This window comes from Pelophylax lessonae, assembly GCF_965119305.1.
Source record: "Pelophylax lessonae genome assembly, chromosome: 5".
Lineage (NCBI taxonomy): Eukaryota > Metazoa > Chordata > Amphibia > Anura > Ranidae > Pelophylax > Pelophylax lessonae.
The window spans coordinates 144,452,165-144,465,807 of NC_138772.1; the positions used below are offsets into that span (position 1 = coordinate 144,452,165).

Consider the following 13,643-nt stretch of genomic DNA (forward strand, 5'->3'; position numbering starts at 1 on the left):
GGGAGGTGCTTTGACTGGGGGAATGTAAAGATCCATGTTCCTGCTTAGCAGAAACACAGGATCAGCACATTCCCCAGGAACACAGAAACACAGGATCAAGGATCAGCACATTCTCCAGGAACAGAGGATCAGCACATTCCCCAGGAAACACAGGATCAGCACATTCCACATGAACAGAGGATCAGCACATTCCCCAGAAACACAGGATCAGCACATTCCACAGGAACACAGGATCAGCACATTCCACAGGAACACAGAAACACAGGATCAGCACATTCCCCAGGAACACAGGATCAGCACATTCCCCAGGAACACAGAAACACAGGATCAGCACATTCCCAAGGAACACAGGATCAGCACATTCCCCTCTCACAGAACAGCGGTCTTCCCTGTTTACATAGGCAGGCCACCGTTCTGCCTTTCTCTTGAACGATCGGCGGGTCCAATCACTTCAGGAGCGGGTAGCCGGTGGTGCACCCCAGGCAGGAAGTGTCACATCACATACTAGGTATGTGATCTGGCACAGAGCGGCTGCCCTGCCGTAGTGTATCTGTATGGGACAGTTGCTAAGCGGTTAGAGCAGTAATAAATTCCAAAACAAAAATGTAATGTTGCAGCTTACCAATTCCCTAAATGGGATGGTTGCATTCATTTTATTTTTTTGGCTTCCCACCCCCCCCTTATTTTCACATGGTGATCTGGCCAGTAAGTCTGTTATTTTTCAACTCTAAACAGACCTAGCCGCCCAGCAAAAGTGGCTGTTAGAGGGCTGAGACATACTATTTCTTTTTTTTTTCAGCTGGCCGGTAACACACCTCCCGTCTAAGGGCTGGTTCACACTAAACTAAATTAAACTAAAGACTAACATTTCTAACGCCTAAAAAAAGCTCATATAGTGTTAGTATGGGCTTTTGACCTGCACTAATGGCATTAGTATAGGCTTTAGACTAGCATTTTACAAGCGTTAATGGCGAGATAAAACTGCTCTCCACACGCCCTATGGGCAGTTTTGCAGCGTTTGATGAGCAATAAGGCGCATTAAACCTGCTCCACAAATGCCTATTCCATTACAGTTAATAAACTAATCCTAATGCCCCGCAATCGCCTGCCAGAGAGCGTTTGGGAAGCGTTACCATAGACTTGACGATGAAAGGTTTTAAACGCCTCCTGACTCAACGTGAGCTTTCAATTTTGAAGCGATGCAATGTTTTGAAAGTGTGAACAGCACTGTGTGCAGTCCATTGTCATTTGCATAGTCGTTTGAGGGACGTTTTTAATGCCTCTCAAATGCCTGCTTTCATTGCCAGTGTGAACTTAGCCTTAGGGTGTCTCCACACGGTGTTGAGGAGCAAAGGAGATACCTTTGGACAGCAGCATTGTCAATCTAGGGAGAGGGTAGTGTTGGATGCACTAGAAGATTTATATGGACTTGACTAACAAATTGAAGCCAAATTCCACGGATGATCAGTGCCCTGATTACCTTAACATGTCTCCCCTGTGAGAAGATGCCGCTGATCGGCTCTCCTCTCCTCACACTCTGTCAGTGTGAGGAGAGGAGAGCCGATAAACGGCACTTCCTTGTTTACATGTGATCAGCTGTGATTGGACACAGCCTATCACATAGGTAAGGAGCCGCAGTCGCGGCTTTTTTTCTCAGATCGGGGTCGTGCTGTGTCCCAGGAACATGGCGCACCTGCGATCGCCGCTCTCCTGGACACCGTCATATGAAATCAGCTGACGGACACGCCTACCATGGCCTTCTGAATCAGATAGACAAGCTATGTTCACCCGCCTGCCAGTTGCCGGAGATCGATTGTGTTGAGAGCAGATACAGTAGACACACGATACTAGTGCGATTAGCGTGGTGGTTGCTTTGATAACTGATTGAGTATTATAACTGGTATAATAATAAACACATTTTAAGAACGTATTACGCTATGTGGAGCCCCTTGCTGTTTTTTGCCTGAGCTACGTAGGAGACACTGGCGGAGGTGCAAGGAACGCTATAGGCAGTGGACCCACAGGCTTGGGAGTCGTCCTGTATGCAGATGAATATTTATTGAAACAAAGCTCGAGTTTAATTTATATCGGTAAGCCCCCCACCCTACTCGCGAGGTGCATTGGAGGATAAGAGGTTCCCACCACTACTAATCTCAGGAGGTTTCCACCATCACTATCCTTTTGCATGCCTAGAAATGTGCATGGACTGATGCAAGGCATAGCACAAGCTAAAGGACTGATTTGATATTTGCACAGAGCACTGGAGCACTTGTCCATAAATATATGCACTTTATACAGATATTATTTTTAGGTTATGCACTTTATACATAATTAATTGGAGATTAATTCAGTAATAACGCAGGTAGCGGCTAATTTATTGCACTTTATTTATTGCACATATTGCATTCATATGATGTGAGTATATATAATTTGTATTATTGAAGTAGGGTGACTTACACGTAAGAGGATTACTGCGCTGCTGTTTATGGTGTTTAGCGTTTTTTTTTTTTCCTTTATGGTGAAAGCTGAGCAGCTGCGTTCTTCTTATTCACACACACTTCTTATATTCACACACGGTTTCACTATTTAATTCTTATTATTTAATATTACAAAAGACATTGGTGCAGGTGATAGTCACTTAATATACTTGGAATAAAAATAATAGCAGGCAACTTGTGGGGTCTTGGAAGTATCTAAAACGGAGTAAGGTTCATTCTTAAGCGGAAGCGTCTTTTAACACGCACCTTGATCAATTCTAAGCAATGCTGTAGCACAAATGAAAATCACATGCGGAACCAAGACCCTAATCTGCTGGCCTCAATGTACTGTAAGCTCACTGCTTATACCTGAGAGTTTCCTAAAAATGGACAGATGGTCATCATCCACAGTAAAAAAAGAATGACAGGAGAAAACTCAAATTAAAGGCAATTAACTGACTATTGTGGGTGTATGTCACTTTTAAATATGGCATGTTTAGTGTTCTTTCTACCCATATTGAATGTGGAATTATTTGCATAATTAGAATATTAAAATATTACAATTAGGCCAAATATGTTACTTCAGTTGTCTTTCTTTACAACATATGTTGGATTAGAATAATGTGAAGCACATGCTGTGCTATTTTTATAGGATCCATCCCTATTAAAAACATGTTTACAAGCAAAGAATTTTTTGGCTTCAACATCAAAATGTAAAGAACAATTATCACAACACCGAGTGGAGTGCAGCAACTTTTACGACTACCTCAAGCGGAACTTTATCCATAAACAACTTGATAAGAAATGGGCTCTATTCACAGAAGGAGATCACAATGCGGTATTTGCCTAAGCATCGCATGCGGTTCTGAAACGGTCAATTCACTATGCCGTTTTGCGGTATTTACTGCAAAACGCTGAAAACGCTCATTAAATACCGTATGAAAAGGCATTAAACTCAATGCACAGAAGGAAATAAAGAATTAAATGCATGCGGTAAATAAGTATTGGTCCAGGCATGCGATAGATAAAGTATCAGCAGTCGCCACCGTCCTTAACAACCATTAAAAAACATGGTTGGTAAGGATCGGGTGGCCGCTGCGTCCTTATCAACCAATGAGTCAGCTGTCAGCTGGATGCAAAACAAAATACTTGACAAAAAAAAAAAAACCAGCGTGAGGGCCCCTCTAATTCATACCAGACCCTGGTATGGAATTTGAGGGGAACTCCATGCCAAAATATATTAAAAAAAAAAAAAAAAAAAAAAAGGCATAGGGTCCCCCAAAAATCTATACCAGACCTTTATCCAAGGGTAGGCAACCTGGGGGGGCCAGGAAAGGGGTGATAGATGAGTGAGCAAGTGACCTCCTGAACCATACCAGTCCACATGCCCTCAAAAAGGTGGGGGCTCCCCCCACAAAGCACCTTTCCCCCCCATGTTGATTAGGACCTGGCCGGTGGTTGCGAAGGTCTGTGGATGAGGGGCGTTTTTCGGAATCTGGTAGCTTCCTTTAGCAAGAGGGTCCCTAGAGCCCGGCCCATACAAAGTACCCCTATTTATTCACCAAAAAAGTGCTCAAAAAATAAATTAAAAAAAGGCAGACAGTTTTTTTTTTTTTTTTTTAAAAAGTCCCCCCAGTGTGGATCCATCAACAATTACGATGACTGCCACCACCGCCGACCCCTTGGTAAAAAAATAAAAATAATGAAGAGGTATGCACCCTACACTGGCTCCCACCTTTTGACAGCTCTGCCGCCTCCCACCACTAAATAAACTGAGGGGCAGGACGTTGGGTGCACATCTTTTTTTTTTCCCCCCTTTCTTTTTTCGGTTCAGTGGTGGCGGCAGTCATCATGACTGACTTTTTTTTTCTTTTTTTTTTTAATAAGATGATTTGCCAAAAATGGTGTCTGCCTTTTTATTTACTTTTTGAGCACTTTTTTGGTGAACATGTAGTGGGGTGGGATGTGGGGGGGGGGGTCACAGTCTCTCACAACCACCAGCCAAGGATGTGGGGATGAGGCCTTTGTCATCATCATCAAGGGGACAAGAAGTTTTGGGGGGGAGCACCCCCCATGTTGGGGACATGTGGCCTGGTATGGTTCAGGAGGTCACTCGCTCGCTCCCCCCTTTCATGACCTGCCAGGCTGCATGCTCGAATAAGGGTCTGGTATGGATGCTGGAAGGACCCTATGCCGTTTCTTTTTCAAATTTTGCCATGGGATTCCCCTCAAAGTCCTTGGTGGAGCTATCCATGGATTGGGGCCCATGCAGCTTTTTTTTCTTTTTTTTTTCACAATTTTTCATTGCTGGTCAGTGGGGAATCCCGCTGACAGCTGATGACTCATTGGTTGTTAAGGACGCTGCAGCTGCCCGCCCCTTAACAACCAGCTATTTACTAATAAAATTACTGCAAGATTTCACTACTAAAATACCACATCACTTTATAAAATAGCACATGTACTATATAAATACATACTTGAACAAGATGTATTCATTATACCAGAGTTTAGTGTCACTTTAAATTATTTTCTGTGGATTCCCTGACCAACTATGTATTTTACAATATAATCCCTTCTTTTTCTTCTTTTCAATCGAACGCTATCAGAAAAGGCAATGAGCTGGACTACTTTGTAAATAGTGTTCATTACCTGTCATGCCCGGTTATGCATTTTCTGGATGTAAAGTGCCCATTATAGTCAAATGGAATTGTTCAGTTACTTTATATTAGCCATAGCATTTTCTATAGACATTGATAGCAAACAATGGAATATTCATATAGATCCAATTATTCTGTTCTCAAGTGTAAATAACTATAGTCCCTTTTATTTACACAGCAAGGCAAGCAGAACAAAATGAACACTTTTGGTACAATGGATATTTCAACAGCCTGTACATATATAATGGCACAAGACAAGGTCATGCACACTATGATTATCTCATTGTTATAGCTTACAAAATCACATTTTTAAAAGTGTACAGAAAAGTCAAGTAACATTTTAATTATCTTTCTGTTTCATTTTCACCTCTAAAGCCTATTTACACGCATACGGTTTGTGAAGTCATTCCTGCACAAATAGCTGTTGCCTTCAATTTTAAATATAAAGACTCCAAGATGCTGTAATTTAGATAATGTGATGATTTATCAATTAAGTGGCATTTTTGCTTTGCAGCGGGTTTCTTTTTTGAAAAGTTTTTTTTTTTTCCATAGGGATCATGAATGGTACTGTAATGTCGTCAAAAAGCCTAACTGGCTAAGTGCATCTGAGGAACAAAAACATAACTTAGAGCTTACCAGTCACGGTGGTTGCATTTTTCTTTTTTAGGCACTTTTCTTCTTTTATTTTCAGTAACACGCGTCCTGTGCTAGGGTGACATCACATTTATCTATGGAGGAGCAGCATTGTCATCCTAAGACAAGAAGTGTGCTAGAACTACAGAACATCTACCCTTCTCCTAATCTTCATAACATGGTAGGAGGTGACCTGCAGTCTACAAGGGTTAAAGTGGTCGTAAACTCAAATGGCTAAAATTGATCTAAGCTCCATGTGTTTGTTAGTTTAGCAATGCAGTGTGGTTTGTTTTTTCCAATCGTTAACACTTTTTTTCTTTGTGCTCATTAGTTGTTTACGTGTCCTCCCTCAGCTCTGGCTCCTGATCTAAGGGAGCCAAATGGGAAGGGCAGAGAATCCCTTCTGTTTTGAGTAAACAGTATAGTCATCCAATGAGGGATGGAGGAGAGGGGTGGGGAGAAAAAGATGGGAGAAGATGGGAGAAGATGGGAGAAGAGGGGAGGGGAAGGGAGAGGAGTGAAAGGGAGAGGAGAGGAGTGAAAGGGAGAGGAGAGGAGAGGAGTGAAAGGGAGAGGAGAGGAGAGGAGGGAAAGGGAGAGGAGAGGAGAGGAGAGGAGAGGAGAGGAGAGGGAGAGGGAGAGGGAGAGGAGGGAAAGGGAGAGGAAAGGGAGAGGAAAGGGAGAGGAAAGGGAGAGGAAAGGGAGAGGAGGGAAAGGGAGAGGAAAGGGAGAGGAGGGAAAGGGAGAGGAAAGGGAGAGGAGGGAAAGGGAGAGGAAAGGGAGAGGAGGGAAAGGGAGAGGAAAGGGAGAGGTGGGGAGAGGAGGGGAGAGGAGGGGAGGGAAAGGGAGAGGAGGGGAGGGGAGGGAAAGGGAGAGGAGGGAAAAGGGAGAGGAGAGGAGAGGAGAGGAGAGGAGAGGAGAGGAGAGGAGAGGAGAGGAGAGGAGAGGAGAGGAAGGATAGGGGGAATAGAGAGGAGGGGAAAGGAGGGGAAGGGGAGGAGACTGTGTTCTCACTGCACACTATGGAACTGACAGGGAAAGAGGGAGAAGGGGTAGATGCAGGGAATCACAGGAGAGAAGCTAGATGATGGAGGCATGTATCCTGACCATGATTTTGTGGCTCAGCAGCCATGATAAATATGATCAGCTAACAGATGGGAAGTCAGGACCAGGTAGGATCAACTAGGTACTGTAGAAGATAGTCCTTTTGCCTTTTTAATTGCCCCTTTCTATGCTATAGCTCATGCCTTAGGAGGAACAGGAGCAGGATTTTTCTTTTTTTTTTGGGGGGGGGGGGGGGGGTAACAACCACTTTAACTAGTTAGGGCTGAGAAACCTGTCTAAAGTAGAAGAAAACCCTAACTATATTGATTCTAAAAATGTTTTCAACCTATAATGCCTAAACTTTATACAGGTATACCCCACTTTTAAGTACACAATGGGACCAGAGCATGTATGTAAAACGAAGATGTACTTAAAGTAAAGCAATACCTCTTTTCACTTCTCAATGCATGTAAATACACTAGCTCTATGGGAAATCTTGGTCAGCTTGACATGCCACTGCTCCCGGTTTTTAACATTGGGGTCTATGGGAAATCTAGGTCAAATTGACATGGCACTCCTCCTGAACCATAAGTGACAGGGACACCATGTTAAGGGGACCCAGGACTATGACATGGTGGATTACCTAGGCAAGTGTTGTAGTCCTGGGACCCTTCTATGTGCTCCCAGATTTTGGTGTCCCTGTCACTTATGGTTGGGGAGCAGTGCCATGTCAAGCTGACCAAGATTTCCCATAGATGCCAATGTGTCAGTACTCGTGAGTGATATGAATTCCAAGAGGTGTGATGTCACTGATCACAGTCCATAGCACTCCATCCTCTCTCCTGCAGCAACCGCTTACAGAGGGGAGCAGGAGCTGATGGATCACATGACCGAACCAAAATGGATTAAAAATAGGTAAGTGCACAGATCTTTTTTATACAGGATAGGTAGGAGAAGGGGGGAGGGAACATTTTTAACAATAGATAGTGTTAGGCTTTTCTTCTACTTTAAGAGAGCACTGCAGAGTACACAATATTTCTGATTTTTTTTCTCCCAGGACCTGGACATCTTCCCAAAGTTGGCCATACACTAGTAGAATTCTAAGTGGTTAGCATTCCCTATATTAAGGTAAAAAATAGGGATGCACCGAATAATCGGCGGCCGAACATTATTCGGCCGAAAATAGAAAAAATAGCACTTTCGGTATTCGGCGGAATAAGTCAAAAAGCTGAATAATTTTGTGCCGAACAATAGGGCTGAACGATAGTCGATATCATATCGACTATCGTCGATATGATATCGACTATCGTTCTGTGGCCGTAGGCGATATTCATATCGCCGAGGTCACGATATTTACATAGGCAGGGGGAAGGGACTCGGAGGAGGACAGGAGGACTCACAGACTTCCGTGAAGCCGGGACACTTCAGCGGTGAGCATACATACATTACTCACTCGTGCACTGCAGCCCGCCCCACACATTCAGTGAGTCTTACTCTCCTCCCTAGTTTTTTCAATGGCACATTCATGGAGCCAATCACGCCGTGATTAGCTGCACAGCGAACCAATCACGCGTGCCTGCACACCTGATTGGTTCCGCTGTGCCGCTACTCACGGCGTGATTGGCTTCCTGAATGTGCCATTGAAAAAACTAGGGAGGAGAGTAAGACTCACTGAATGTGTGGGGCGGGCTGCAGTGCACGAGTGAGTAATGTATGTATGCGGCTGTGCTCCTTTCCAGGCTCCTACTAGTCAACCTCCAGCCTCCTACTACCACCACTATGAGAGACTGTCTGTCACTGTATAATCTGATCGAGTCCACACTGACACTGACTGACTGTCACTTAGTAATTGATGTTACCACATTAACCCTGACCTGCCCAGTGCCCTGTATCTGCAATTAAAATTTACAAGGCTGCCTGCATGCTTCCTGATTTCCATTCCCAGCATCCTTCCCAATCCCTACAGTGTCACTAACATTAACCCTATGGTACAAGGCTACAGTGTGCACTGAATCCCATTCCCTACAGTTACATTTAGGGAGAGAGAGAGACATGAGAGGACAAGAGAGAGAGACATGAGAGGACAAGAGAGAGAGACATGAGAGGACAAGAGAGAGAGACATGAGAGGACAAGAGAGAGAGACATGAGAGGACAAGAGAGAGAGACATGAGAGGACAAGAGAGAGAGACATGAGAGGACAAGAGAGAGACATGAGAGGACAAGAGAGAGACATGAGAGGACAAGAGAGAGACATGAGAGGACAAGAGAGGACAAAAAATTGGCAAAATAAATGGAAAAAATGCGAAACACCGCGTTCGGTATTAGGCTTTCGGCCTTCGGCCAAACATTTCATTATTATTCGGCTTCGGCTTTGGCCAAGAATTTCATTTCGGTGCATCCCTAGTAAAAAACATTCCCATGGCTCTACTTCTCCCCCTTGCCCCTAAACACTTACCACTCCCAATCCAGCGATGTACCCACTGGCAGCCGTGTTCTCCTCCCCTCCTGCATTCACAGGCTTCACAATACCATTGCACAAAGCAGGTAAGTTTAAATCTCTTTTTTATTTTAATTTTGGAAAATGTGATTTTAATATCACGTTAATTTGTAATGTAAAAATGTTTGTTCATTTTTCAAAATCTATAGCGGGGTCAAGTCAACGTTCATTTTGAACTGCAGTGATGGGAAAATTCGATGGAGCAGGATGGAAAATGTATCTCGAATTACCAAGTTTTAAGCAGTGTATGTACAGTAATATATTTTGAAGTACTTACGAACAACATTCATCAAGTCACTAAAAGGTACCGAAAATATTTGTAGGAATGTTCATTCAAAAATGTACTAGTGTATGGTCAGCTTATTGAGGAACTTCAGATAAAAAAGAAAATGGGATTTTTGACTTACCGTAAAAATGGATTTTTGTAAAATCTTACCGTAAAATCCTTTTCTCTTAAGCTCATTGACAGACGTAGTCCTCCTTGATTAATATCAACTCGGGTTATACTGCCCTCTACAGGAGTAGGACTAGACAGGAAAGAAAACGTTCTGGCCACACCTTAGGGGCAGTCCCAGAGGGTATATCCTCTCTCTCTCTGCTACAGCAAATCAGTTATGTCACAAAGCAGTGTTTAGAGAATTTAATCCAACCCAACTCAAAAACAGAGGGGCGGGTACTACGTCTGTCAATGAGCTTAAGAGAAAAGGATTTTACGGTAAGATTTTACAAAAATCCATTTTTCTCTGTCGCTCATTGACAGACGTAGTCCTCCTTCATTAATATCAACTCGGGACGTCCCAAAGCAGTACCACAAATGAAGGGTGGGAAAATGGAAATCAAAATCCAATCTAGAAGGCCCAACCGGTGCCAACTAGAAGTTTTAATGGCTCATCAATCAAAGGATGAGACTCAACTGAAATTCCAACGGAAAAAAACCCTCGAGGTAGACCACCGGTCTCCTCAAATTGCGGCCTGCAAAACCTTGCGGCCAAATGAGGCATCCGCCGATGCCATCACATCAACTTTATAAAATTTTGTAAAGGTATGCACCGACGACCAGGTGGCCGCCTTGCACACCTGGACCACTGATGCCTGATGGCGGTAGGCCCAGGAAGTACTGAGCGCTCGAGTGGAGTGCGCCTTAACAGGGAACGGAGAATTCCGACCCCTAATCGAATAAGCCTGTACCACTGTCTGTCTAATCCATTTGGAGATAGTCACGGCAGATGCAGGCAACCCCTTTCTGGGGCCATCCGTGATCACAAAAAGTGAATCCGTCTTACGGAATGATTCCGTAGCCTTCAGGTATACCCTGATTGCCCGAACCACATCCAAGGAATGCAACGCATATTCCCGAGGATGATTGGGCTGAGGACACAAGGAAGGTAGCACAATATCTTCATTCAGATGAAAGTCTGAAACCACCTTAGGAAGAAAGGATGGCTTCGGATGAAGAACTACCTTATTCCTATGAACCACTAGATATGGGGAATGGCATGATAATGCAGCCAGTTCTGACACCCTGCGTGCAGAAGTGATAGCCACCAAGAAGGCCACCTTCTGGGATAATGTAAGCAAGGGAATCTCCCGATATTTTCAAAGGGAGGTTTCTGCAGAACCGACAAAACCAAATTAAGATCCCAGGACGGTAAGGGCGCGCGGACTGGCGGAGCCAAGTGCCGCACCCCCTGGATGAAATTCCGCACCAAGGAATGAGTAGCCAAAGGCTTCTGAAAGAAGATTGCTAATGCTGAAACCTGACCCTTGATAGTGCTCAAGGATAGTTTCTGCTGAAAAAGCCAAGATTCGGGTCACCGAATAGGTACGTGGGGGAAATCCCAAAGATTCACACCACGCGATATAAGTCTTCCATGTGCGATAATAGACTTTGCTGGAAGTCGCTTTCCTTGCTTTAATTAGAGTAGGAATAACTGAAGCTGACAACCCTCTGTCCTTCAGTACCTGGGTCTCAATGGCCAGGCCATTAAAACCAGCGACTGTAAAGCATGATGGAAGATCTGTCCTTGAGACCGCAGATCCTCCCTGAGAGGAAGTCTCCAAGGAGCGTTCGCGACTAGCATGTCCAAGTCGGCCTGACCGGCTTGACGAGGCTAGCCTAGAATTTCCAGGATAACTGGAGTTCCCTCCATCTCTATCCTGCGGAGAAATCTCAGCAGCAATCTGAGAGGAGGGAAGACATATAGTAGCTGACACTGCCTTTACAGGCCGTTCAGCGCGTCTGCTGCGTCCGCTAGAGGATCGCGGGCGCGCGTTACCAACCTCCGCGCCTTCCTGTTGAGCCGATATGCCAACAGATCCACCTCCGGGATGCTCGGATGAAGACACAGATGGTGAAATCCTTGGTGATCGACCCAAGTCATCACCCTGATATTGTCTGACTGGATCCGAACCAGGCTGCCCTAGAGCTGCTTGGTCCAGGCAATCCGACAAAGTCTGATCGCTCTCTGTTCCCACACATTTATCAGAAACTTGATTCCTATCAGGAGTGATGATTTCTCCTGGTTGAGCATTAGAGACCGAAGTCACCAGACTAGAGGCTCCTTGGTCCGCTTGCTCAACCGGATCCGATTCCTGGAGGGAACTGAGAATGATCTTTGGAAAAGGTAAAGAAAATGATCTGTTCAGGGAACGGGAACTACCGCTCCCTGTAGCACCTAAATGTTGGAAGGGAAGAATCGCACCGGTAGCAGTGATCGACACTCGATCTTGTATCCTGATCGTATGATCTCCTGAACCCCTTAGTCCGGGATTCAGGAAAGCCCTAGATCTGAACACCGGTGAAGACGTCCCCCCCACCCCTAAGCCTGGTGGGGGCGCACCTTCAGGCTGTATTAGCATTAACTTCAGGTTTGGCTGAGTCGGCCTTTTGTTTGCCCGACCAGCGCCTCTTGAACCCTCCTAGAGGGGCTTTGCCTTTCCCGCTCGCCCCAGCGGAGCGAATGAACCCTTTATGAGTGGCAAAGAAAGGTCCACGCTTGTTACGAGGTCCTTTAGCTTTAGCAGCCTGCGGCAAAAAAGTGCTCTTGCCCCCAGTGACATCCTTAATGATTTCATCTAGGGTGGCCCCAAATAGGCGATTCCCCTGAAAGGGGAGATTCGCCAAGGCTTTTTTGGAACCTAGCTCCGCCGACCAGCATTTTAACCACAGTACACGTCTGAGGACTACCGCTGACATCGATGCATGCCCTAACTAGGGGGTGGCATCCAGGGCTGCGTCACAGACGAACTGCAGTCCTTGTATAATTTGTTCCATCAAATCAGATGCTGCCTGGGGGATACCTTTCCCCTTTAGGTCATGGCGTAACAATTTTGCCCATTCCGTTAATGTTTGTGAAACTAAACCAATGACAATCACTGGTCTAAAGGCTGACCCTATCAGGGAAAAAATAGTGCGGGACTCCGCTTCCATTTTCCGATCCATCGGATCCTTAAAGGACGAAGCGTCCTCCAACGGGATAACAGTGGCTTTATTCAGTCTGGAAATAGGTGGATCCACCACTGGTGGTACCGTCCATTTCTTAATAAGGGATTCCTCAAACGGATAGCGTCTAGCAATGCGCTTGGAAACAGTAAGGGTACGTTTTGGATGATCCCATTCCTCTTTAATTTTATTACCAAAACATTTGGGTAAGGGAAAAACCTTCGCCGTCTTGGTAGGTTTACTAGTACCAAAGGGAATTTCCATCTCGGTTACCTCTGCCGGTAAAACCTCAAGTCTTAAGGTTTCCCGGACCGACACAACTAGTGCGTCCACCAATGCTTCTTCTTGTGCTATGGCGGAGGCAGGAACGTCCTCCTCACTGTCTGAGGGAACTTTACCTGAGACAACAGCCCCAGAAGAGGGACCTGCAGCTGCAATGACCATCTCAGAATCTGAATCTGAAGTATCAGATGAAATAGGGGTAGGCGGGGGTCGCTTTCTTGACCCCCGTCCCTGACAGGCCATCTCCACCCGGGATACCAAAGACTCCAAAACTGCTATAAATGCATCACTGGAGGGTCCTGCGGCCACCTCGAGGGGATCAGGTGGGGGTACCTGTGTGGCAGGGTCCATGATTATTCCAGACACTTGCCGGGAAAAAATAATTTGCAAAAAAAAATTAAACTTTTTTTTTCTTTAGACCCCCAGCGCCACAGCGCCCCTCAGTGTTACCTGCTTTAGGACCCCTACAGAGAGAGAGAGAGAGAGAGAGAGAGAGAGAGAGAGACCCCAAGGCTCACCACTTGATGCTCAGAAGTTTCAATACAACCTGTTCCAGCACTGTCTATTACAGACAGGAAGTCTTTGGCTTGCTTTCCCGGGTAAAAGGAGG

The 13,643-nt window shown here is 45.2% G+C and overlaps 1 long non-coding RNA gene across 1 annotated transcript in view; it reads right to left on the reverse strand.

The window, feature by feature from the left end:
* The window catches only part of LOC309555750, a 119,153-nt gene that overhangs the window by 55,020 nt on the left and 50,490 nt on the right, over positions 1-13,643 (reverse strand). The window lies entirely within an intron of this gene.